Source organism: Pelodiscus sinensis, chromosome 5 (assembly GCF_049634645.1).
Source record: "Pelodiscus sinensis isolate JC-2024 chromosome 5, ASM4963464v1, whole genome shotgun sequence".
In the NCBI taxonomy this organism is placed as follows: domain Eukaryota; kingdom Metazoa; phylum Chordata; order Testudines; family Trionychidae; genus Pelodiscus; species Pelodiscus sinensis.
In genome coordinates, this window is record NC_134715.1 from 116995448 (window position 1) to 117021554 (window position 26107).

The 26107-nt window shown below is 43.4% G+C and overlaps 1 protein-coding gene and 1 long non-coding RNA gene across 22 annotated transcripts in view; one reads left to right on the plus strand and one right to left on the minus strand.

The window, feature by feature from the left end:
- Nucleotides 1-20358, minus strand: part of ADD1 (adducin 1) — a 98476-nt gene extending 78118 nt beyond the window's left edge. For 4 of the 15 annotated variants that reach the window (XM_075930844.1, XM_075930843.1, XM_075930852.1 and 1 more), the window contains exon 1: nucleotides 20187-20354. The gene's annotated coding sequence lies outside the window, so the exon portion shown is untranslated. Of the gene's footprint in view, nucleotides 1-20186 lie in introns of all 15 variants that reach the window. The other 11 variants (XM_075930845.1, XM_075930847.1, XM_075930855.1 and 8 more) reach the window with 6 other exon arrangements.
- Nucleotides 20359-20472: 114 nt separating this feature from the next.
- LOC106732793 (uncharacterized) overlaps nucleotides 20473-26107 on the plus strand; it is a 77754-nt gene continuing 72119 nt past the window's right edge. For 2 of the 7 annotated variants that reach the window (XR_012904415.1, XR_012904409.1), the window contains exons 1-2: nucleotides 20473-20503; nucleotides 23798-23931. This is a non-coding gene — a long non-coding RNA (uncharacterized LOC106732793). The other 5 variants (XR_012904412.1, XR_012904413.1, XR_012904410.1 and 2 more) reach the window with 5 other exon arrangements.

Consider the following 26107-nt stretch of genomic DNA (forward strand, 5'->3'; position numbering starts at 1 on the left):
CACTGGCTGGGAATCTAGCAATTTTCATGGCAAACTGAAGGCAATTCAAAAGGAGGCTGATTTGCAGAAAGCAAGTGCTCAACACAATGAAAAATCGGGTCTTTTAAAATGTCACAATAGGCACCTAAAATTACTACTCACGTTTGAATATTTTGGCCAATGAAACGTATGCCTTTAAACCATTTTACAAACATGGAGTATTTGATTTTCAACAATAATATGAGAATAGATTGATATATTTTAAGCCCAAAAAGACAATTATGGTTCACCAATCTGATCTACCAATCTGATCTCTTGCTTAATAAATTCTGTAGCCTCTGACAAAGGGATTCCTGCAATGAATCCAATCACTTATACACAGTTTCCCATCCTACCCAAAAAAAAAAAAAAAAAAGACACAGAGATTAAGTAACTTTTCCGTGACCACAGTGCAACATAGTGGCCTAGCCAGAATTAAAATGAAGACCGGATAGTTCTGTTCTCCACCTACATTAATATAAAATAAAAATACAAGATGTGAGTATATTCTTTGAGTATCATACAACAGTTCCACTAGAAGGTAAGATTCTGTGTTAACGTAAAAGGCAATAATGCTCTCATATATTTCTTGCAAAAAGGTTAATTCATCAATAGCTGAGGTTATTGAGAGCATATTAGAGGCTGATATTACTTGCTGTTGATTGTCGGAGTGTAACCAGTTAACTGGTTACTTACTTAGCCTGAGCAGCCCTCCTGCCCACTACCTGGTTGGGCCTGCTGTACCACTGATGGCTGCTATAGTGGCTCCATGCCCACAACACAACATGGTGGGCTGGTTAACCGGTTAAACATTAGTTTAGCTAGCTAACATTTTAAATGAGATTTTACATCCTTAGTTGATTTTGTGTGTTTGAAAACATTTGAGTACTGTAAATTAACTTGTAGTTGGTTTAAATAACACTTATTTCACACCAGTCTTAATTGAGTTACACAATTTTCAGCAGACAGGATACTGGGCTAGATGGACCTTTGGTCTGACTCAGTATGGCCATTCTTATGTTATGTTCTTATGAGGGGATGCTTTTAGAGAACTATCCACAATGACTCCAACACCTCTCTCTTCAGAAGTTATAGCTAAATTAGTCTCTACAATTTTGTATGCATCGTTGGGATTATTTTTACCAATGTGCATTACTTTACATTTATCAACATTACATTTAGTTTGCCATTTTATTGCTTAATCACTTAGTTTGGTGAGATCTTTTTGAAGCTCTTCACAGTCTGCTTTGGTCTTACCTATCTTGGACAGCTTAGTATCATATGCAAATTTTGCTGCCTCACTGTTTACCCCTTTCTCAAGATTGTTTATAAATAGGTTGAATAGGACTGGTTCCAGTATAGACCCTTGGCGGACACCACTAGTTACCTCTCTCCATTCTGAAAACTTACAATTTATTCCGACCCTGTGTTTCCTATCTTTTAGCCACTTATCAATCCATGAGAGGATGTTCCCTCTTAACCCATGACAACTTACTTTACTTAAGAGCCTTTGGTGAGGGACCTTGTCAAAGGCTTTCTGGAATCTAAGTACACTATATCCACTGGATTCCCCCATGTCCACATGATTGTTGACCTTCTCAAAGAACTCTTTTAAATGAGTAAGGCATGCTTTCTCTTTACAGAAACCATATTAACTTTTCCCCCAACAAATTACGTTCATCTGTGCGTCTGGCAATTTTATTCTTTACTATAGGTTCAACTAATTTGCCCAGTACTAACGTTAGACTTACCGGTCTGTAATTGCCAGGATCTCCTCAGCCCTTTTAAAATATTGGCATCACATTAGCTATCTTCCAGTCATTAGGTACAGAAGCTGATTTAAAGGATAGGTTACAAACCACAGCTAATATTTCCTCAATTTCACGATTGAGTTCAACTCTTGGGTGAATGCCATCTAGTCCCGGTGACTTGTATTCTAGAACATCCTCTACTGACTCCTCAATCTGGGATAATTCCTCAGATCTGTCACCTAAAAAGAATAGCACATGCTTGGGAATCTCCCTAACATCCTCAGCCATGAAGACTAAAGCAAAGAATTAATTTAGTTTCTCCGTAACTATCTTTGAGCGCTCCTTTAGCATCTCGATCGTCCAGTGGCTTCACTGGTTGTTTAGCAGGACTCCTGCTTCTGATGTGCTTAAAAAACATTTTGCTATTACTTTTGAGTTTCTGGCTAGCTGTTCTTCTTATATGTTTACACTTATTTGACAGAGTTCATGCTCCTTTCTATTTTTCTCACTCTTCTACTTTTCAAATGATACCTTTGTCTCTCACTGCTTCTTTTACTTGGTTAAGCCATAGTGACACTTTTTGGGATCTCCTGTTATGTTTAAGTAGTGGTATACATTTAACTTGGGCCTCTATGACGGTGTCTTTTAAAAGTTTCCATACAGCTTTCATGCATTTTATTTTAGTCAGTGTACCTTTTAATTTCTTTTTAACTAACCTCATTTTTGTGTAGTTCCCCTTTCTGAAATTAAATGCCAGTGTGGAGCTGCTGAGGTTTCTCCCCATAGATGTTGCCGAATCAGAGAGGTTCAGTCTGTATTGGGCCAGATCCTGAAGTTTTGCCTCAGGATTTCAGAATCTAACTAGGAATGGTCTTAAAACTGGACACCATTCCTTTCCAATTCATTTGCAAACTTGACACAATTAATCTGGGTTTGAGTAGGGACTGGGAATGGCTGGCAATTCATTCACACTACAAAAGCAATTTTTCATCTCTTGGTATGCACACCTCATCAACTGTCAGTAATGTACCACAGCCATCCTGGCTGAATTGGCCTAGTTAGTACTGGTCCTCTGCTTGACAAGGTAACTCCCATCATTTCATGTGCTAATATATTTATGCCCGCCTCTGTAATTTCCACTTCAATGGATCTCATGAAATGGGTCTTTGCTCACAAAAAGCTTATGCCCAAATTAATCTGCTAGTCTTTAAGGTACCATAGGATTTCCTCATCATTTTTGCACATATAGACTAACACAGCTCCCTCTCTCATACCTATATTACTGGTATTTCTGTACTACAAGAATTTAGGAAATATACGTGGGTTCAAACCATTAAGGACGTTTGATTCATTAGGGCTAAAAGAAGTTTAACAGACTAAAAAAGTAACCAGTAAAAAGTTACGGTCTATTCCAGAAAAAGCCTAGCCCACACCCTAGGGTCAGACATGTCAGTAAGCAAACAATTTCAGGATTTATAAGTACAGATCAGAACAGATCAGCAGCCTATGCATCTAATTTCTCAATAGCAAGTTACTGATCTGATCTGACCAGCACTTAAAAAGCTTGAGGGCACAGACTGGTCAACATCTCTGAAGCTGAAAATGAAAACTGACCTCACACCACACAGTATCTTTACAGAGGTTAATAAATGGAAGTTGAACCCAATACTGGGCTTCTGGAAAACCACACCCACCCACCCACCCACACACGCTGCATGTCTACTCCTTAAAACAGGGCTGGGCAAAAGAGCCAAAAGCAATCGGGAAGCAGACCAACAAGAGTTCTTGTTGAACTGCAGCTTGTCTGTTTGAAACTCTGCCACCTCCTTCCTCCCAAATATTTCATATTATTTAAAAACCCCATCCGGACAGAGAAAGCTGGCTCAAAAACAAGAGGCTATTTCCAGGAAAACCTGGATATATGGCGATAACCCTAGTCTGAGGTCAAAGATGGTACAATAACTGACTGAAGTTGGCTGGTACTCCTGTTTGTGACCCACCCTATTGTGCAGACCAGTGCCCATAATGACTAGAATTTTCGTTCAATGATGGGACCCAGGGTGAAATGGATCCTGACTTGGGTAGAACTATTTGCAGATAGAGACTGTATAAATTCTTCCAGCATTAACTGCTACCTTTACTTTCAAACATCTCTTACCTCATGCAAGAATAATTTTTAAAAACCTGAAGTTTTCTACTGCTATCTTTTGCAATTTTTATTTATACACTGCTGCAACACGGGCCTTTAATCTAGGAAGACAAAGCCTAAATTTGAATTTGCGGATGAACTCTAATTCCAATGCTTCTCTGTGTATCTGGCTAGTAGAATTGGTTTGTGACAAAACAGCCACTTGAAAAGCTTTTAAACAGTGGTTAGGAAGATTAAAGTGTTCCCCGACAGGTTTCTGTATGTTTCCTTTACATATATCTGATTTATGTCCATTGATTCTTTCCCATAGAGAGTGTCCAGTTTGTCCAATATATATAGCAGTGGGGCATTGCTGGATGTGCAGTCAAATGACCTTTTGATTAGGTAGCTTACATTGTTGGCTTCAGTCAAGATGTTCATCATATGTCCACTTTGCCACCAATTTGCCCTATTTTACAATGGCTTGTTAAAAATAGTATCTCTGTGTCCCTGGTTAGAAAGTAACATTTGACAAGTAGAATCTGATAGTTTACTACTACATGAAACTACATGTAACTAGTAAATCTGACAGTTTACTACATGTAAAACAGAACTTGATCCCAACAGATCTACTCATTTGGAATCTTTATCTTTTGCCATGTTCTTGGCAGAACATCTTTTTTCTTGGGCAGCCCAGACAACTAGAGATCCAAGGTTCTAGTACAAGTAAAAGTATTGAAATTAAAAAGATCAAACCTGGTATCTTTTCTTGAATATGTTTCACCACTGGTGGCAGAGTGGCATGCACACAATTTGCACTGTATTCTGTCCCTCAGTTACAGGGAGAATAATTCTGGCAGGACCATAGGTGTTAGATACTAAATAGTTCATGAGAGATTTTTTTGGATATGACACGTCTGGCTCAGCAAAAAACTGCAATCCACAGCAGGAGCTCTTGCAGTACTCAGAAGTTATCCAGGACTGGTATCAGTCATGAGACAATTGCCTTGTTAGGTAATGTTGGGTTATTTTGGGGCGGTGGTGGAGAGGGATAAAGCTGACCATTGGTGGATTTTTGCCAACAGGGCCTGCTTTTCCTGGTACTCCAGCTTATGTGGTTTTGTCAAGGAGGACTTCTAGAGATGGAACCAATCTCCTTTCTTGCGGAGGCAGTGGATTCCTGAGTCACTGGAAGATGATCCCAGTAACCCAGAAAGCCAAGGGTAGTACCTTATATGTAGATGGGGGTTGTCAGGTTGCGGACCTGAGCAAAGCCAGTCCTGATGCAATGGCTAAATTCCAAAGAACTCTTTTGGTCTTTCAACACTACCACACAGTGTGTATATAATACAGGATTCCTGGTAATTGCTGGTAAGATGATGAGCCAAGATGATGCTGTGGAAGACTATATCTCTTTCAATAGGTATGCTGCTGGTGCTTTTGTCAATAATGGTCAATGTCTTGGTGTCAATGACCAGGGCTCGCCGAACCCTACTCGCCAGCTGCGCTGTCCGCGCAGATCGCCCAAGCCCGGCTCTTCCGGGTTGCAATCTACTCGCCACCAGCGACTAGATTGTATTATTTGTTGAGCCCTGTCAATGACAGTTCCACAGTGTGCATATATTCAATCCGTACGAGGGGTGGGAGCAGTGTGGATGCTTTCAGTACTGGTACTAGAAACAACAGAATCTACTGCATGGCAGTTTGCTTCTTTTCACTTGTTTCCATGGCTGGACGTTTGAAGAGTTTTATCCCAAGATGCCTCCCTGTGTCACTCCAAGAAACTGTTAGCCTCTAATACTTCATACAGATGTGGTTGCCTCATCTCAAAAGAGATATAAGCATTGGAAAAGATTCAGAAAAGGGAAACAAAAATTATTAGGGGTTTGGAACAGATCCATATGAAAAGAGATAAAAAAGCCTGGGACTTTTCAGCTTAGAAAAAAGGAGATGAACGGGGGGATGTGATAGAGATCGTAACTGGTATGGAAAAAGTGAAAAAGGAAAAGTTATTTACTTGTTCCCATAACACAAGAACTAGAGGTCACCAAATTAATTAGGTAGCAGGTTTATAACAAACAAAAGGAAGCTTTTCTTCATACAGCGCACAGCCAACCTGTGGAACTCCTTTCCGAGGGAGGTTGTAAAGACCAGTACTTTAACAGGGTTCAAAATAGATCAATTAATGAAGGTTAGGTCCATCAAAGGCTATTAGCTTTGATGGGTAAGAATGGTGTCCCTAGCCGCTGTCAGAGGCTGGGAATGGGTGACAGGAGAGGGATTCCTTGAAGATTCCCTGTTCTGTTCACTCACTGTGTCGGAAGAAATGACAAGGAGTCCTGTGGCACCTTATAGACTAAGATGTATTGGAGCATAAGCTTTCGTGGGCAAAGACCCACTTTGTCTGTTAGTCTAGAAGGTGCCACAGGACTCCTTGTCACTTTTGCAGATCCAGACTAACACAGCTACCTCTCTGACACTTGTCGGGAGAAAGGATACTGGGCTAGGTGGACCTTTGATCTGAGCCAGTATGACCGTCATCCTGTTCTAACTGGTATCCCAGTGCTCTGGGTAGCCTCTTTCAAAAATAATCTGTTCCATAGCTAATAGCTTCAACACCTGCAGTGCCGTAGTAGGTGCTGACTCCACCATTGAAGTTTTAGGTGTCATCTGCTTGTTCTACAGACCACAGTGTGGGTGAGGGAGGTCTTAGAACCCAGATCTTCTGGGTCTGATGCTCTTCTAAAGATTACCTAAGCAAACAAGTTGAAATCTTGCATCCGGTAATTATGGGGTTTCAGTGGAAAATATGGTGCAAACCAAGCAGGTGTTTGGGATGTGGTATTTCCTTGGGCAGAAGCAGCACCCAGTCTTTAAGCAAAACAATCAAGGCTTGAAGACTGAAAATCATGTGTCCACCATGTTGAAATCTTTGCACAGGAAGTCTGAATGGATGGGAGTTGGAGAGTGAGACTGAAGAATGAGAATTATTCAGTCCAAGATGTCAAAAATAAGGGAGTAAAGCAGAGGTGGGCAGTAATTTTTTGCCGGGGGCCACACTGGAAGGGGTGGGGCCTCAAATGGAAGGATGCTTCTGAGCTTCCCCACCTACAGACCATGATTGGATTCTCCCTTTCCCCTCCTTCCCACTAAGCACCCTTGCCCATGGCAGCGGGAGGAGACTTCCCATGCTCCCCCACCCCCAGGCCTTGCAGGGAGGGAGGAGACTTCACGGGCTCTCCCTGCAAGGAGACTGATTGGCCTGGAGAGCGGCAGGCCTCCATGGGCCAGATCAATCTGCTTGGTGGGCTGGATCCAGCTTGCGGTAGCCCTTTTGGCCTCGCCTGAAGTAAAGGCTGCTATAAAAGTGTTTCATATGCTTAGATGAAGACAGCTCACATTAAAAGTTGACAGCAGGATACCTCAGGTTCCACTTTGGTGCCACGTGTAGCCAGAGGGAATGAGAAAGGATTACAGCTATCCTTCTCTTCATTCTCTTGGATGAACGCAAAAGGAAGCATAAACTGCTAGCTAGAAGAATCTGGCTTTACCTGAATGGGGTGCTCACACATTCTGTGGAATCCATACGGATGCATATTTGACAAAGAACAAGTGGATAAGAGAAACATCTTTAAAAAAGCAACCTTCATCAGGCAACCATTTAGTAGGTCACCTCCCCTTCCCCCAAAGTTATGCTTCTAAACAGTCAGCAAAACTGGAGCTATACAGGATAGAGGTGAGGTTACAATGAAACATACTGCACCTCCCAAAAGGCAAAGGAGAAGCTATGCTCCCAAAAGCTGTTTCTGCCTTAAGTGCAGTAATATCAGTAGGAGCTCTGAGTGGGCCAACCTGTATTCGTGGCATTCCCAAATGCAGGCAACGCTACGAACACAGATTACAATCTTACCTCTGTGGTATGTATCCTCCTTACACAAACTAAAATCCATTCCTCAAGATAATGTACCTTTGATTTTATAAAATATTAAGCTGCTACATTCTTAATATTTCTTGCTGTCACAAACAGTCATATCACTAGGGAACTATCCCAAAGTCATATGCTGCTGATTATATCAATTTCAGAACTAAACTTATTATATGCCATGGAAACAGGAAATTACTATGAAACAAACATGTCCATCATGATAATCACATCTTACATTAGAGAAGGTCTGTAAAAACCATGCAGAAATGTGTGGCATGAAAAGAACTAGTAGCAAACAGACAGGATATCAAATTGGGAAAAGGTTATTTAAGACTACATAAAACAGCATATTTTAGCGTATGAAGTTAGACGACACTGTCAGCTTGAATTTAAGATTATTTGAATTTCAAATACAGCACACTTGATAAGTCACTAAAAAGTCTTGGAATGTTTTTAATTCTTAAACATTCATTTTATAATATACTATACATATGCACACAAACATAGGGGCTTTTTCATTCCACATAATTTTTCCAGTAACTTCTTTCAGTGATAATGTGGAAGGTACTATGATACTTATACAATTCTACACTAAAATTACCTGCTAAAATTTTCCTAGTTCCCATTTTATGACCCATGGTTAATCCATGACTAGTTTAAATGTACTAAAACTAAAAGGCCAAGTTAATTAACACACAAGCTTCTTACTGCCCATGCATTACCATACTTTCAAAATGTATGTATTTTGCAATAAAAAAGGCTGCCCTCCATGCAAAGATGCCTGTCCACGCTGAAAACGTTGTCGGATATCTGCTAAGTCATGCACTATTTGAAGATGATAGCCAAACATTACTTTGAAGTTTATCAGTTTAGGCCTTAAACAGCTTGTGCATATTTAAAAGAAAAGGGCAAGGCAGAAAGTCTAAAATAAGCAAGCATATTAAATATACACTTTTCTAGTATTCATATACTAGTAAATGCTTCCTGACGCACATAAAGCCTTAATATTAACCTCAGGCAACTCTCCATAACTATGAATGTTAAATATTATTTCTATGAAACCAACTTAGTCCCTATTATTAAACACACCAGAATTGGTTAAACAAGTAGAAGTCACCTTTGGCAGTATGCTATAAAGCAAGGATACTGAACATGCAACCTGTTTGTTGGCAGCCCACAGCGTGGTTTGGGTTTACATGGGGCTCAACACGTGCCCACAGGTGGGATGCTTTGAACATGGCCTCCATCGGGAACACGCTCCACAACAGTGAGTCAATATAATGGTTTTCTGTTGAGATGTATTTTAGTACAGGCAGTCCCCGGGTTACGCGGATCCGAGTTATGTAGAGCAGCTGGGGCGCTGCCGGTTGGTCCCGCAGCTCCGCTCGCAGCATACTGGACCAACCCGGCAGCACACCAGCTGCTCTGCCCCAGGCGTCCCCAAGTCAGCCGCTGCTGAAACTGACCAGCGGCTGACTACAGGAAGCCCGAGGCAGAGCAACTCTGCCTCAGGCTTCCTAGAATCAGCCGCTGATCAGTTTCAGCAGCGGCTGACTTGGGGACGCCTGGGGCAGAGCAGCTGGGGTGCTGCTGGTTGGTCCCCGCAGCGCCGAGGTCCTACCCGGCAGCACCCCAGCTGCTCTGTCCCAGGCGTCCAGATTCAGCCGCTGTTGAAACTGATCAGCGGCTGATTCCAGGAAGCCCGGGGCAGAGCAACTCTGCCTCGGGCTTCCTGTAGTCAGCCGCTGGTCAGTTTCAGCAGCGGCTGAATCTGGACACCAGTTCCGACTTACATACAGATTCAACTTAAGAACAAACCTACAGTCCCTATCTTGTACGTAACCCGGGGACTGCCTGTAGTTAAATTCCTGGATGGTCATTGATCATTGTAAGTGCTGTCATATGGGTGGAAATCGAGTAAATATTGCATTTTATAAATATCAGTAGAATTGACTTAAATAGGACCTGTGTGTTGTATAGTCTTGCCTTAATATTTGTATTCATGCCCAGTGTGAAATAAGCTATTTGCATATATATTTGCATGTATGTGCAATCACACTTAAGTTGTGGCCCCCACAGCTTCCAAAACTGAGTAGCCCTATTGTACAGTGTTAACAAGACCTCCCTGGGTTTTTTTTTTTTTTTTTTTTTTTTAAATTATTCATGAAAATCAACAGGAAATTCATCTGGCTGTTTTGGGTGGAATTCAGTTTAACAGCTTGGAAGCTTCCTTCCTAATTGCTATCTAATCCACACTCTATCCTATCCCAACCAAAACTGATTTCTTTGCTTGCACTTCTGCCCAGAAGTGAAAGGTTTATTGCTGAAGATATACACAACAGAAAGGACATGATACACAAATTTAGGATACATAGGATTCTGAACTATAACATCCAGATGCGGCATTTCAAAAGATCCTTTTTGGTTCCATTTGTATTAAGGGATTGTGTCTGATATCTTAAAAACTAGTGGTGTAAGAAAAAAATTATTATGATGGCCCATTAAAATGAATGTATCTCTCTTTTAAACCACAAACAAAGTAGCAGTGACTTGTTCCTCCATCCCAACATTCTGAACTATATAAACAAACACCATCACAATATAGCTATTCTAAACACACAAACAGTTTTATTATGCAGTATCTCTTACTTGTAGATCTGAATACATTATAGCAGGGGTTCCCAAACTTTTTGACACGGGGACCAGTAAATCCATTCACGAGCTTTTGGAGAGACCAAAATGGAATCCCTGGGACCGGACTCACTCACGTGCCCGAGTCTGCATGTTCCCGGGTCAGTCCCACTTCTTGCCGGCCAATTCGCTCTCCCCCACTCCTATCCCCCCCGCCACGCTTCTCCTTCCAATCTCCCCTGTCCAGCTCTACTTCCGGTGTGCTTCCGCTGGCCAGTCCCCCCCCTCCCAATCTCAGCTGGCCAATTCTCCCCCGCTTCTCCTCCTGTTCTCTCGTCCCGTCCCGATCTCCGCCGGACAGCTCCACTGCCCCCAATCCTGTGAGTGGGTTCTCCCCCCGCCCCCAAACACACACCTCCTCCCAGCCTGCCCCACCCCCAACAAACACCTCCTCCCAGCCCGCCCCGCTCCCCTCCCGGAAGTTATGCTGAGGCCCAGTATTTTTTTCCTGCAGCGTGGTACCAGGCCATGGCCCATTGTTTGGGAAACGCTGCATTAGAGAAAAAGCAGCAAGATCTCAGGCACCGTTAACCTTCCTTTTTTGACTAAAATCTTTCAGGTGGTGGGCAGAGTGTTGAGTGGTGACAAATACTCAGTTTATATCTCAGTTAAAAGAACCAATTTTTCATTGTCTCAGAGGGGTAGCCGCGTTAGTCTGTATCTAAAGCTGAATCCCAGGGAAGCAATTCTCTATGCTTTAATCTGTGATACTAATTGTAGGTGTTCACTTATATCTTGTTAAACATCAGCAATATAAACAAACAGTTCTTATCTATTACTATAGCAATGTTCCTCAAAGTGGTCTGCAGACCCACTCACAGAAAGCTGTTACCAAGCCACTCCAGTTTATTTATTTACTGAATCCGCAGCCAGGGAGGCTCATTGCTCCCACTGGCTGCTGTCATGATCATGAGGGATGGCCAGCATCCTGGGGATTAAGAGGTTAACTGTACCTAGCCAGATAGCAGTTAGCCAATAGAAATACAGATCGGGATTTCAAACTGAGACAATGGAATTTTGGGGTTTCCCTCCTTTGTCTCAGGGCAGTTGACTCTCCAGATACTGAGGGGTGAACAGATATGTCTCTCGCCGACTCTTCACCATGGCTACGTCTAGACTGGCCACATAAGACGGAATAGGCATGCAAAGCAGGCAAGTCAGAATAGGGAAATCCGCGGGGGATTTAAATATCCCCCGCGGGATTCAAATAAACATGGCCGGCGCTTTTTTCCCGGCTTGGGGAAAAGCCGAAAAAGAGCATCTAGACTGACGCGATCCTCCGGAATAAAGCCATTTTCCGGAGGATCTCTTATTCTTGCAAGTAGGAATAAGAGATCCTCCGGAAAATGGCTTTATTCCGGAGGATCGCGCCTTAGGCAAATTCTGGAACAGCTGGAATGTTCTGATTTACAATAAGTTAGCACACATATTTAGCTGGCCTACCTAATACTCCAGTTTTTATTTGATACTCAGCCTTTGTGCCCTCATCTCTAGCTTCCCAGTCTTCTGCATATCATGTCTGACTTTGCTTGGCTGGCAGCCACCTTCTGCTTGCTGGGTAGGCAAGAAGCCAGCAGCTGAGACTCACTCTTCAGCAAACAGACACACAGACTAAAGACCATTGTGCCAGCCAGAGTAATCACAACTGAAGGTGTTCCACTTAAACCAGTGGTTCTCAGTCTATTTACCCTTGTAGGTCACATCCAATACTACCTGTATAGCCCTGATGATGTCACGTGGACTGCAGCTATGTGCTGACTCTGCTACAAGTGACCCACAGGCTGCAAGTTGAGAACCACTGCACTAGACAATGCCTGGTGAAGTTTCCAAATCTGGCTCAATCTTGCAGCTCCATGAGATCTGTGTAAGGTACAGTCAGAGGGTGCCTGACTCTACCAACACTTAAAACATAATGAAAACTTTGAGAGAATGGTGTGCTAGGATATTTTTATCCATCCTGGTGACATGGTAGAAGAGCATGCAAAGCCATAATGAGCAAGTGAAGGAACGCAAGATGCTGCCACTAAAACGCTTTATGCTCTGGACTGCCTCAAGTCCCTCCAAGTCTGACCGCAAGAAGGTTCATGTCTCTGACCCATATAACAACAAAGATATGGACATGGGTTTGATGTATCCCGATCTTTGTTTCAGTGAAAAGGTGTTTTTGCATCCATAAGTGACACATGAACTTCATTCAGGAGGGACAAATCCTGTCAAAGAACATCCATTCTGCTGTACACATCTGAACTCTGTTTGTACCAAGGTAAGATGAACTTGTCAACACTTTCTACAATGTCTGACTCCTCCTGTTCTGGGGGTTTGTGTCTTTGGTTTCCTATAATGAGATGTTAGATGACATAGCAAGGATGGCATCTTAGAGACTTTGGACAACAGGGTTGAAATTACTGGACTTCTCAACAAGCAAGGCAGTGTCATCGGCATTCATGTTGGTGATCACTCGTTGGCCAACCTCGATAATGACATGTGGACCAGCAAGCCCTAATATTCAGTTGACTGCTCAATAGAAGAGTATTGGGGCAAAAATGTCATACACCTGAGGTTGTGTAGAAACACAGAGAAAGTGATGAACCAACGTGCATTCTCCCAACAGTACTGGTGTGAAGACTGCACATCAGATTTATCTAAACATCTCTTACACCAACTTCTTTCAGTGCAAGCCAAACTGCTGACATGTCAAATCAATAAAAGGCTGCTTTGATGTCAGTATATGCTATGTGAAATTGACAGTTAAATTCTTGGTACAGCTCTACCAGATGCATGAGGGTAAGGACAGAGTCCACTGTTTGTCATCATAGCAATTGGGTTTTGCTGTTGGATGTTAATGTCGATTAGAGAACAGCTACATGCTACTGAGCCAAATAGGAACAAAAAGACCTTTCCAGGATAACAATATCAGCCTGCAATTGCCACCCACATTGCAGGATTCTTTGCTTTCATATAGGGATGCTATGACATGTTCACTGGTTCCAATGCACCTGTGGATTGGGCAGCTAGAGTATTATCAGATCTGGTCACTGCACTATTTATGACACTATGCCAACTAGAAAACTCTGTTCAATTTATTGAGGGACACTTATTTGCTATGGAAAAACTACTAATTCCTTACAAAGATGCAAATTAATTTCTCTTCTTAAACCCTATGTCTGCAAAGATGTGGAAAGCCAGGATGTAAAATCAGTTAACCAGATTAACATCTGTTTATTATCATGTGCAATTTTTGCCAGCTCACTATCAACCCCTTTCTCCAGATAATTTATAAATAGGTTGAATAGGACTGGTCCCAGTACGGACCCTTGGAGCATCCCACTAGTTACCTCTCTCCATTCTGAAAACTTACCATTTATTCCTACCCTTTGATAACTGGTTAAAAGACAGGCAACAATCCATGAGAGGACCTTCCCTTTTATCCCATGACAATTAACTTTACTTAAGAGCCTGTTGTGATGGACCTTGTCATAGGCTTTCTGGAAATTTAAATACACTATATCTACTGGATCCCTCTTGTCCACATCTTTGTTGAGCTCCTCAAAGAATTCTAGTAAATAAGTAAGGCATGACTTCTGTTTACAGAAGCCACGTTGACTTTTCCCCAACAAATTATATTCATCTACGTGCCTGACAATTATACTCTTTATTGACATGCATCTGATGAAGTGGGTCTTTGCCCACGAAAGCTTATGCTCCATACATCTGTTAGTCTATAAGGTGCCACAGGACTCCTTGTCACTCTTTATTGTAGTTTCAACTAATTTGCCCAGTATGATGTTACTCGCCATTCTGTAATTGGATCACCTCTAGAGCCCTTTTTAAATATTGGCATCACATTAGCCAGTTCAACAGAACATTTAACTGGTTAACTGATTAAATGAGATTTTATATCCTTACTTCACAGCATCCTCTGGCAGCAAGTTCCATAAGCTAACCATGCATTGAGAGAAAAGACTTCCTTTGTTTTAAATCTGCTGCCTTTTAACTTATTTAGGTGACCCTTAGTTATTGTGTTACCTAAATAACACTTCCTTGTTCACTTTCTCTATATCATTCCTGATTTTACAGACCTTAGCTAAGGGTGAACATAGTTTATTTTCTAAAATAATCCTCAACTTTCTAAAATTTAGCCTCCTAATCACTTTTGTTGTCGTTCTCTGTATTTTTTCAGAGATGGAATGACCAGAATGCCACATAGTATTGGAGGTTCATGGATTTATATAATTGCATTGATATTGTTTGTCTTATTGGCTCCTAACATTGTTAGTTTTTGCATCTGCTACTAAACATCAAATGGATGTTTTCAGAGACCTACTCAGAGAGACTCCAAGATCTCTTGAGAATGATAGCTGATTTTACACCCTGTCATTTTGTTGTCCAGTCCTCTAGTTTGAGATTATTTTGTAGAGCTTTGCAATCAGCTTTGGACATAACAATCTTTAACACTTTATAGGATAATCTTGGTATAGTTTGGATAAGTCTTTTAACAAATTTTATGTCAAAATGTCAAGTTAAGGTATATTTGTAAGGCGGCATTAAAATATTTTCCATCATTTTTTATTATCTCTCTTGGCAACTTGCCCTTTTGGTAATCCAGCAAGCACACATTCAGTGGAGGAAAAAGTGTTGGTAAGCAAATAGTCTGTTTCATGTAAATCCTGACTGAGTGCAGACACACTCAGTGTAGCAAAATAGTTTCCATTGACATGGATCCCACTGCAGGATTGAGGTCTTAGTTCTTCCGTGATATTGGATGAGCTTGAGCTAATATAGATGGGGAGAAGGGGAAAAATTCAAAAAGTCTCTTACCTACTACAGTAAACTTCCAATAATACGGCACCTTTAGGACCCAGGGAGTGCCAGATTATCAGATATGCTGGACTATCAGAAGGGGGGGCTATGAGGGGTCTGGGGTGGGGGGATGCCACCCCAGACCCCTCATAGCCCCCCCTTCCGATAGTCCGGCTCTGCCCCAGGCATCCCTGATTCAGCCGCTGCTGGTCAGTTTCAGCAGTGGCTGAATGGGGACGCCTGTGGCAGAGCAGCTGGGGTGCTGTCAGGTTGGTCCGGTAGCGCCACTCCTGGGCGCTGCGAGACCAACCCGGCAGCACCCTACCTGCTCTTGGGGACGCCTGGAGCAGAGCAGCCGGAGTGCTGCCGGGTTGGTCCTGCAGCACCGAGGGGTGGCACTATTGGACCAACCCGGCAGCACCCCAGCTGCTCTGCCCCCAGCTTCCCCAATTCAGCAGCTGGTTAGTTTCAGCAGCGGCTGAATCAGGGAAGCTGGGTGCAGAGCAGCTCCAATTGTCTGGCTGCCTCAAGTACTTCCAGGTTTCTGATGGTGCTGGACCATCAGGAGTGCCGGAGCATTGGATGCTGGACTAATGGAGTTTTACTGTACTTTGTAAATTCTGCAAATTGTTTAAATGTTCACCTTTTATTTCCGCCCCCCCCCCCCCCCTTCAATCTACCCTAATTTCAGTTAAGATTAGAATGAATTATTATCTGGATGTATGCAAACTAGGGATGTAAACACCTACTAAAAAGTTAACCAGTTAAACCATATAACTAATCAATTAACAGTGGATGGCTAATGCGGAGTGGCTGGGATATTGCCATCTTTCCTCCGCCCCCCATTAACCAATTACCAAGTAAGCATGTCAGTAAGGCTAATCAGTTAATCTTTTACATCCCTAATGCAAACAGATTTTGAATACCGAACAAAAGTCCAACATGTTGATTACAAGCATGTATGCAGTTTTAAACCCCGAGGATATCACTACATAGCATTTTGGAGCAACACTCCTAACCTGGATAGATAGACTTCTGTTGAAGAGAGGATCTCGTGCTGGTGCTCTAGAAATAGCTATGGGAACATTGTGGCCCTAGTGGAGGCATAGAATAGCCAAAGGACTTCGTACCCATTGCGGAGCACAATCTGAATACCTTTTTTCCGAAAAAGAAGTTTAATGTAGACATAGCCTGGGACTTTTCAGTTTAGAAAAGAGGAGACTAAGAGGGGATATGATAGAGGTCTATAAAACCATGACTGGTATGGAAAAAGTGAATAAAGAAAACCTATTTACTTGTTCCCATAACATAAGAACTAGGGGACACCAAATGAAATTAATAGGTAGCAGGTTTAAAACAAACGAAGAAAAGCTTTTCTTCACACAGTGCACAGTCAACCTGTGGAACTCCTTTCCAGGGGAGTTTGTGAAGACCAGGATTTCAACAGGTTCAAAAAAGAACTAGATAATTAATTAACGGCTATTAGCCAGGATGGGTGGGAATAGGAGAGGGGTTGCTTGAAGAGTCCCTGTTCTACTCACTCCCTCTCAGGCATCTGGCATTGGCTACTATCAGAAGACTTGATACTGGGCTAAATAGACCTTTGGTCTGACCCAGCATGGCTGTTATTATGTTGGTTAACCACTTAAAGAGGGGAGGTGGGGACTGCTCCGGGCCCACTGTGGGCAGGGAAGTATTCCAACATGGATGGTCAGGCTGCCAGTTATCTGCAACTGGTTAGCATCATCCAGTAAGGGTGATGCTTACTGATTAATCACATTTCTACTGTGAAGGTCAAAAGTGAAAAACAAAAAATACACAAAGAGGATAGGTCCATCAATGGCCATTAGCCAGGACAGTCAGTGATGCAATCCCATGATTTCACTGTCTATAAGGCAGCCAGCATGACGGATTCAGCCCACCACGCCACCAGACCCAGCCCACAGCTGCCTCGCTAGGACCGTTAAGCACAGCATAGCGGCACCTGCTTTAAATGTGGCTGCTCTATTCTGGGAGTGAGGAGGGAGGCTTTGTGCTTTTCCCACCACCCAGCAAAATCTCTCAGCTCCCACTGGCCAGTTTCTGACCAATAGCAGCTGAGATTTTGTTGATGGAGGGACAGCCAATGAAGTCCCCCCCCCCCCCTTCTTCTTTCCGCCCGGAGCAGAGCCACGTGGAGCAGCTTGCCACTGCACCCTTGGGTTCCTGCAAGGTTGCTGACTGGGAGCTGCCTTGGTAAGCACCTCCCAGCAAGAGCCAGCCTCTGGCACCCAACCCCCTCTCCCGACAGCTACCTGCCCCAGGCCACCACCCAGACTCTCTGCACCTCTTTATCCCAGATCACAACACCCTTTTAGACCATGCACCCCCTTCTATAATCCCTCCCTCAAGATAGAATCCTCTCCTGCAGCCATATTCCCTCCTGGATTCTGCAGCCCAAGCCTCTGCCCCAGATTACAACCCCCTCCTTCACCCAAACTTCCTCTCACATTCCAACCCCCTCCTGTATCCCAGTCTCCTACCCCAACCTCTCTTCTGCACCCACCCTCTGTCCCACACTCCAAAACTATTTGGTAGAAATGCAGCCCATGACAGCTTGCCAAAATCTAGGAGTGGCCGTCTATTAAAAATAATTGCCTACCCCGGGGTAGATGGACTAATGGCTGTTCTCATATTCACACAAAGTAATCTTTGAACCAAAATATTCTCTCTAATGAAGGAATTTAAGCAAAAGTGAAGTTTAACAGAATTGCAAGATAGACAATACGTTTAGTATATTAATATATGCATTTTCATCCGGGAAGACCAAAGCATCCTCAAGCTAGAAAGTGTGGTCCAATTTTAATTAAATACTGTAACCTCAGACTACAGTAAAAAAAACACAGTAGACATTAAATTCACTTTACAACAGTTTGATAAGTTGTACTCCACCTCAAACTCCTCAAGAGGTTTTTGATCATTTGAGTTATCCATAGCTCTCCATATGGAGGGCAAAACAGAAAATGCAGTCTAGATTGTTATACAGTTGAGTATCACACAGCCTAAAAATCAAAGACGGTTTTCTCACAACTGTAAAATCTCAGATTTACGACTATCTCAGGAATGGAAGCGGCTTAATACAACTTTGAAACTTTACTACGCAGAGGAAAAAGGCTGCTTTAAAATCACATAAACAGTTTCCTTACTTTGTCAAATCTTAACCCCCCCCCCCCCATCTTTTCCCCTTTTTTAGTAGTTTATGGTCAATACCATATTGTACTACTGTATTTGCTTTTTTGTGTGACTTTGCACCAGTTATATATTTCTGATGCCAAATAAGGGTGTGTGGTTGACTGGTCACTTTGTAACCTATGTTCATAGCTTGAGGTTCTACTGTACTTTCCTTATAACCCTTAATTTGTAAAAAGTAGTAATGTAATTTTAAAGCACTCTTTATCCACAAAAGAATGTGTGACATTTAAGAGGTACTCTGTATCCTATCCTACCTAGAGTTTCATTATATTACCTTAATTCTATTACTCACTTGCCCAGAATAGCTACATTGCAACCTGTAAGTATGGAGACTAAACTTGTAGCTTCAGATAAACCAGATTGTTTAACTCAAAGCAACTTAAAGCAACTTACAGTTTCTGAATTTAACAATTTTAATGAAAGTGTACATATTCTGTTTGCAGACATAAATCACTAAAGCAGGCAATAAAAAAAAAATATTTGTAATAGTTTTTCAGGAGATCAAAGAGAATCAGCTTTGAACTAACATTCACTCACTGCAATAGTATTCTGTGAAGATTTAGACCCACCTCTGTTCATAGCCTGCACATAACTATGGTCTTGTCTCAGTAGGATTCTCCAACAGTTTTATTTAAAGCTAACCTAGATTAAGACTCAACATCAAACAAAAACACCTACAATGTATATTTAATATATGCATAAAGGACTGTAACATTTTGGACACGGAAACAGGCGCTGGAAAGATGAAACACACTTACTGTATACAAAAGTGCAACAGCTACCCATCTCCTGCTGCTGGTACCTCATATCAATAAAACTCATCACATCCTCCATTTCCCCCTTCTCACTATTTCCTTGCCTCTAAACCAGCTGCTTTTATTGATCTGTATCACCCGATTTCTACACCTTGCAAAAAATAAGCAAGTCAAATCCATTGTAAACCCCCTCCCTCAATTCCATAAAACAGCAGAGAGAGAGAACCGGAAAAGAGAGGATAGATGCACCAAGCGATGTAATGAAGATCTGGAGACTGAGCAGCTGTTTCCTGCAATAACAGCAAGAGCACTACACCTCGCCCATCCTAGGGCTGGAAGATATACAGACACATGCAGGCAGTGAATGTCTCCCTCATCATGGCCTCTGCTTTGACATCCCCAGACAGAATCCCTAGCCCCAGCCTCCATCAAATCAAAAGCCCGAGTCCCCTCAAAAACTTACACACCCTGGGTCTGGCGCCCCACGCATCTCTGGCCTGCGCCTCCCCAACCCAATCCCAAAGCCTGAGCCATAACCCCATACGCACATATGTCAACGCTTCTCTCACGCATCTATGTCCCCCCCCCGCCCCCGGCCTCCGCTCAATAAGAACCAGTTCCCTGACCCAGGCTGCGTCTACCCACCAATGTCAGATCTCGGCTTCGCCACCGCCCCTCCCCCAACGCCCGATCCCTGCAGCCCAGGCTCCCCCCGCCGCAGCCCCTCTGCCCCCCCAACACCTGCGCCCTTTCTCCGCTAGCCCCTCCTCCCAGCACCTGCACCGCTGCTCCCCAGTCCAGCCCCTCCCCCAACGCCCGCGCCCCCAACGCCCCCGCTGCGGCTCGAGGCCCGCCCAAAGCCCGCGCCCGCCCGGCGCTCAGCTCACCCTCCCCTTGGCGCGCGGAAGTAACGGCAGCGGCGGTAGCCTGCGGGCTCTGGGAGGCAGCTGCAGTCTCCGGCGCGTCTCTATCGCCTCTGGCCCCAGCGCCGAGCCGAGCTCCTCCCCGCTCCCCCGACAGCCCTCCCCAGCAGGGTGCGGCTTCCAGGGGCCGCAGGGCAACAACCGCGCCGCCCATTGGAGGATGAGGGCTCGGCAACCAAGAGGCGCTCCCATTGGCTAAGGGACGGGAGCGAGGCGGGGCCCGGGCGGGGGGGGGGGGGGAGTTAGAGCGGAGCAAGCGAGGGGGAGGGGGAGAATGCAAGGTAGGGCTGTGGCGGCGGGAGGAGCCGCAGGGCGGTTCGTGGGCTGAGGCGGGCGGGGCATGGTCGAAGGCAGCTGCCGCGAGGGGTGAAGGCCAGGAGGGCGGGGCGCTCCAGGTGAGCACAGCAAGGGGCAGCAGAAAGGGGGGGGGCGCTCAGGGGAGCGGTTCCCCCCCCAAGCAGGGGCAAAGTGTTGCGGTTCAGACAGTGCTACCCGTGTGCCCAGGTGAATACAAAATCCAGCCATAGACAAGCCAGGGAAAGCCGGCAGGTGAACCCGCTCCTGGTGCAATGGTAAATAAGCACCACTGCAGGGCGATGTGCATTGATTGGTAACTGAACTGGGGATGTAAAATCCTGTTTAAAATGTCAACCGGTTAATCGCTACCTGTAACTGGCCTGCTCCAACACAGGATGAGAACCATTGGAGTAGCCTGCTAGCTGCAACATGATGCACTGCTCAGGGACCCGCACCCCTTGCCTAGGGGGCTGCCCTGACCAGACTGGAGTGCCCCCCCCCTCCAAATCCCTGTATTGCTATGGGCCCAACTCAAGAAACATGCCAATAAGGCAATACTTACCGGATACATACATCCCTAACATGAACGTGTTTTAGTGTAGACCTAAGCAATATAATTTATCTAGGAACAACTTTGAGGGCAGAGTGAATAACCAACTGAACCGGAAACCCCAGTTCTATACAGTGCATAAGAGTAGAAATTAGTTGTAGGAACAGGATATAATTCAGGGCATTTGGTGGGAGTAATGCTAAGGTGAAATAAGAACAATCCAAGTTTTGGAAAAACTGCCTTACAAATAAAGATTTAAAAAAACTCCTTATTTAGTTTATCCAAGAGACTGTTAAAGGATGACTCAAACAGTTCATATGTACCCATGTGGGAAGAATATTTAAGAGAACTATTTAATGTAACAGTTATTGGTAAAACAAAATCCAGTCAGAAGCTAAAGGTGAACAAAAATCAGACTAGAAGTAGGATTGCCAACTTTTCTGACCAGACACCATTGCTGCAAATAGCGTCCAGTCTGTCTGGTCAGGAAAGCTGGCAATCCTAAAGGATACAAATGATGGGATAACTAAACATTGGCACAATTTACCTGCAGCTGTGGGTGAATATTTCATTACTTGAAATATTTAAATTAACAATGCCTTTCTAAATGATAGCCTGTCATGATCATGAGGGTTTGCCAGCAGTTTGGGGAGTAAGGGGTTAACTGTGTCCCTTACTTAACCAGGTAAGTAATGGTTATTCTATCAATGTGCGAAGAAGCACATACATCATATGGAGACTTCTCTTAGAGGCAAATCCATTGATAGATATTCTCTAAGCTGTAGTCAGAAAGAGAGGAGGGGAGAGGACAAACCAGGGGCCAGAGCAGACAAACAACTGCATATAAAGGAATCCAATGCATCAGGGAAGGGCCGACAAATAAACAGTGGCAAATTTTTAAAGTGCTTCTGCACAAATGCTAGGAGTCTGACTAATAAGATGGGTGAACTAGAATACCTCGTATTAAAGGAGGAGATTGACATAATAGGCATCACTGAAACCTGGTGGAATGAGGAAAATTTGTGGGACACAATCATACCGGGATATAAAGTATATCGGAAGGACAGAGCAGGCCATGTGGGTGGCAGAGTGGCCCTGTATGTGAAAGATAATGTAGAATCAAATGAAATAAAAATATTAAATGAATCAACATGTTCAATAGAATCGCTATGGATAGTAATTCCAGGCTCCAATAATAAGAATTTAGCAGTAGGGATATATTATCGACCACTGACATTGAAATGCTGAGGGAGATTAGAGAGGCTACCAAAATAAAGAACTCTGTAATAATGGGGAATTTTAATTATCCCCGTATTGACTGGATACATGTCACCTCAAGAAGAGAAGCAGAGATAAAATTTCTCAATGGCTTAAATGACTGCTTCTTGGCGCAGTTGGTTCAGGAACCTACAAAGGGAGAGGCAGTTCTCAATTTAGTCCTGAGTGGAGCGCAGGATCAGGTCCAGGAGATAACTGTTAGAGGACGGCTTGAGAATAGTGACCATAATATAATAACATTTAACATTCCTGTGGTAGGAAGAACACCTCAGCAGTCCAGCACTCTGGCATTTAATTTCAAAAGGTGGAATTACACAAAAATGAGATTAGTTAAACAGAAATTAAAAAGCATAGTGACCAGAGCCAAATCCCTGCAAGCTGCATGGAAACTTTTTAAAGACACCATAATAGAGGCCCAACTTAAATGTATACCCCAAATTAAAAAACATAGTAAGAGACCTAAAAAGGAGTCACTGGCTTAACCACCACGTAAAAGAAGCAGTGAGGGACAAAAAGGCATCTTTCAAGAAGTGGAAGTCCAATCCTACTGAGATAAATAGAAAGGAACATAAACACTGTCAAATCAAGTGTAAAAATGTAATAAGAAAAGCAAAAAAAGATTTTGAGGAACAGCTAGCCAAAAACTCAAAAAGAAATAGCAAAATGTTTTTTAAGTACATTAGAAGCAGGAAGCCTGCTAAAAAACCAGTGGGTCCCTTAGACGATCGAGATATAAAAGGAGGAATCAAGGACGATAAAGCCATTGCGGAGAAACTAAATGATATCTTTGCTTCAGTCTTCACGGCTGAGGATGTTAGGTAGATTCCCAAATCTGCACCGTCCTTTGTGGGTGATGAATCTGAGGAACTGTCCCGGATTGAAGTGTCATTAGAGGAGGTTTTGGAACAAATAGAAAAACGTAATGTTAACAAATCTCGAGGACCAGATAGCATTCATCCAAGGGTTCTAAAAGAACTCAATTGGGAAATTGCTGAACTATTATGTGTGGTTTGTAACCTATCCTTTAAATCGGCTTCCGTACCTAATGACTGGAAGGTAGCTAACGTGACACCAATATTTATAAAGGGGTCTAGAGGTGATCCTGGCAATTACAGACCGGTAAGTCTAACTTCAGTACCGGGCAAATTAGTCAAAACAATAGTAAAGAATAAAATTGTCAGGCATGTAGAAGAACATCATCTGTTGAACAAAAGTCAACATGGTTTCTGTAAAGGGAAATCATGTCTTTCTAATCTATTAGAGTTCTTTGAAGGGGTTAACAAACATGCAGAAAAGGGGGATCCAGTAGATATAGTATACTTCGATCATTATCTTCGGTCCACCCCATCTGGGGCACCCGGTGCTCGTCCTGTCGGCAGACAGACTACTGGGCTAGATGGGCATTTGGTCTGACCCATTATGGCCATTCTTATGTTCTTATTCTTGACAGACGATGTGGAGAAAACTGAAGTACTCAATGCTTTCTTTGCTTCTGTGTTCACGGACAAGGAGGGCTCCCAGACTAATGGGCTAAGTGATGCAAGATGGGATGAAGATGGAGAGCCCTTGGTGGGTAAAGAACAGGTTAGGAACTATTTAGAAAAGCTATACATACACAAATCCATGGGTCTGGACTTAATGCATCCGAGGGTACTGAGGGAGTTGGCAAATGTCATTGAGGAGCCTTTGGCCATTATCTTTGAAAAGTCGTAGAGGTTGGGAGAAATCCCGGATGATTGGAAAAAGGCAAATGTAATACCCGTCTTCAAAAAAGGGAAGAAAGACGATCCAGGAAACTATAGGCCAGTCAGTCTTACCTCGGTTCCTGGAAAAATCACGGAAGGGATCCTTAAGGAATCCATTTTGAGGCACTTGGAAGAGAGGAAAGTGATTAGGAATAGTCAGCATGGATTCACAAAGGGAAAGTCGTGCCTGTCCAATCTGATTAGCTTCTATGATGAGGTAACTGGCTCTGTGGACGTGGGAAAGTCAGTGGATGTGATATACCTGACTTTAGCAAGACTTTTGATATGGTCTTCCACAATATTCTTGCCAGCAAGTTAAGGGAACGTGGATTGGATAAATGGATGGTAAGATGGATAGTAAGCTGGCTAAAAGGCTGGACCCAACAGGTAGTGATCAACGGCTCGATCTCAGGATGGCAGTCGGTTTCTAGCAGAGTGCCCCAAGGTTTGGTTCTAGGACCGGTTTTGTTCAATATCTTTATGAATGACCTGGGTGAAAGGATGGATTGCACCCTCAGCAAGTTTGCGGATGACACTAAGCTAGGGGGAGAGGTAGATACGCTTGAGGGCAGAGAGAGGTTCTAGAGTGACTTAGACAAATTGGAGGATTGGGCCACAAGAAATCTGATGAGGTTCAACAAGGACAAGTGCAGAGTCCTGCACTTGGGATGGAAGAACCCCAATCATTGTTACAAGCTGGGGACCAACCAGTTAAGTAGTAGTTCTGCAGAAAAGGACCTGAGGGTTACAATGGATGAGAAGCTGGATATGAGTCAACCGTGTGCCCTTGTAGCCAAGAAGGCTAATGGCATATTAGGTTGCATTAAGAGGAGCATTGCCAGCAGATCCAGAGATGTCATTATTCCCCTTTATTCGGCTCTGGTGAGGCCACATCTGGAGTATTATGTCTAGTTCTGGGCCCCCCACTACAAAAAGGATGTGGACACAGTGGAGAGGGTCCAGCGGAAGGCAACCAAAATGATTAGGGGGCCGGAGCATATGACTTATGAGGAGAGGCTGAGGGAGTTGCGTCTGTTTAGTCTGCAGAAGCGAAGAGTGTGGGGGGATTTGATAGCAGCCTTCAACTTCCTGAAGGGAGCTTCCAAAGAGGATGGAGAGAGGCTGTTCTCAGTAGTGACAGATGGTAGAACAAGGAGCAATGGTCTCAAGTTGTGGTGGGAAAGGTCCAAGTTGGATATTAGAAAAAAACTATTTCACTAGGAGGGTGGCGAAGCACTGGAATGGGTTACCTAGGGACGTAGTGAAGTTTCCATCCCTAGAGGTGTTAAAGTCTCGGCTTGACAAAGCCCTGGCCGGGTTGATTTAGTTGGGATTGGTCCTGCCTAGAGCTGGGGGCTGGACTTGATAACCTTCTGAGGTCTCTTCCAGCTCTGTGGTTCTATGATTCTTAGGTAGATTCAGCCAGGAATGCAGGTAGGAATTTCAAACTGGGACAAAGGAATTTTTGGGTTTTTCCCTCCTTTGTTCGGGTAGTTTCTCTCCAGCTATTGAAGAGGACAGGATGTCTCCCTCTAAGAAAATACTCTTCACAGTCTGTAAGTAGGATAAAGTTTAGATAAATCTGTTAGGTTTTATTGTTTTATGGTTTGGGAAATGGGATCCAGTGTCTGTGCATTTAAAAATGAGTTTTGCTCTCTTTTGTCACTAAGTTCCTGGTCCCTGGTAAATTTCTCCTCCATTAATATATTATTTTGTTAATGTTCCATCTAGTCATTATGCTTGCAACAGGAATTTTGTGGCCATAATAAAAGTTCTTTCTCTTTTCTTTTTATTAACCTGGTATTGGTTAATTTTTGTGTCCTGGTTTGTACTTCAGGGGTGAGATTTCCCAAGTAGTCTCTCCCTGGTTGCTTTATTAATAGTGGGGTGGTGGCAGAGGTGTTTTATTCCCAAAATCTAGGTTGTTATGATTTTGGGGGAAAGTTTTATACCAAAGCCTGGTAGATAAGATTTTGGGGTACTTTTGCTCACCCCCCACTTCTGCATTCATCATG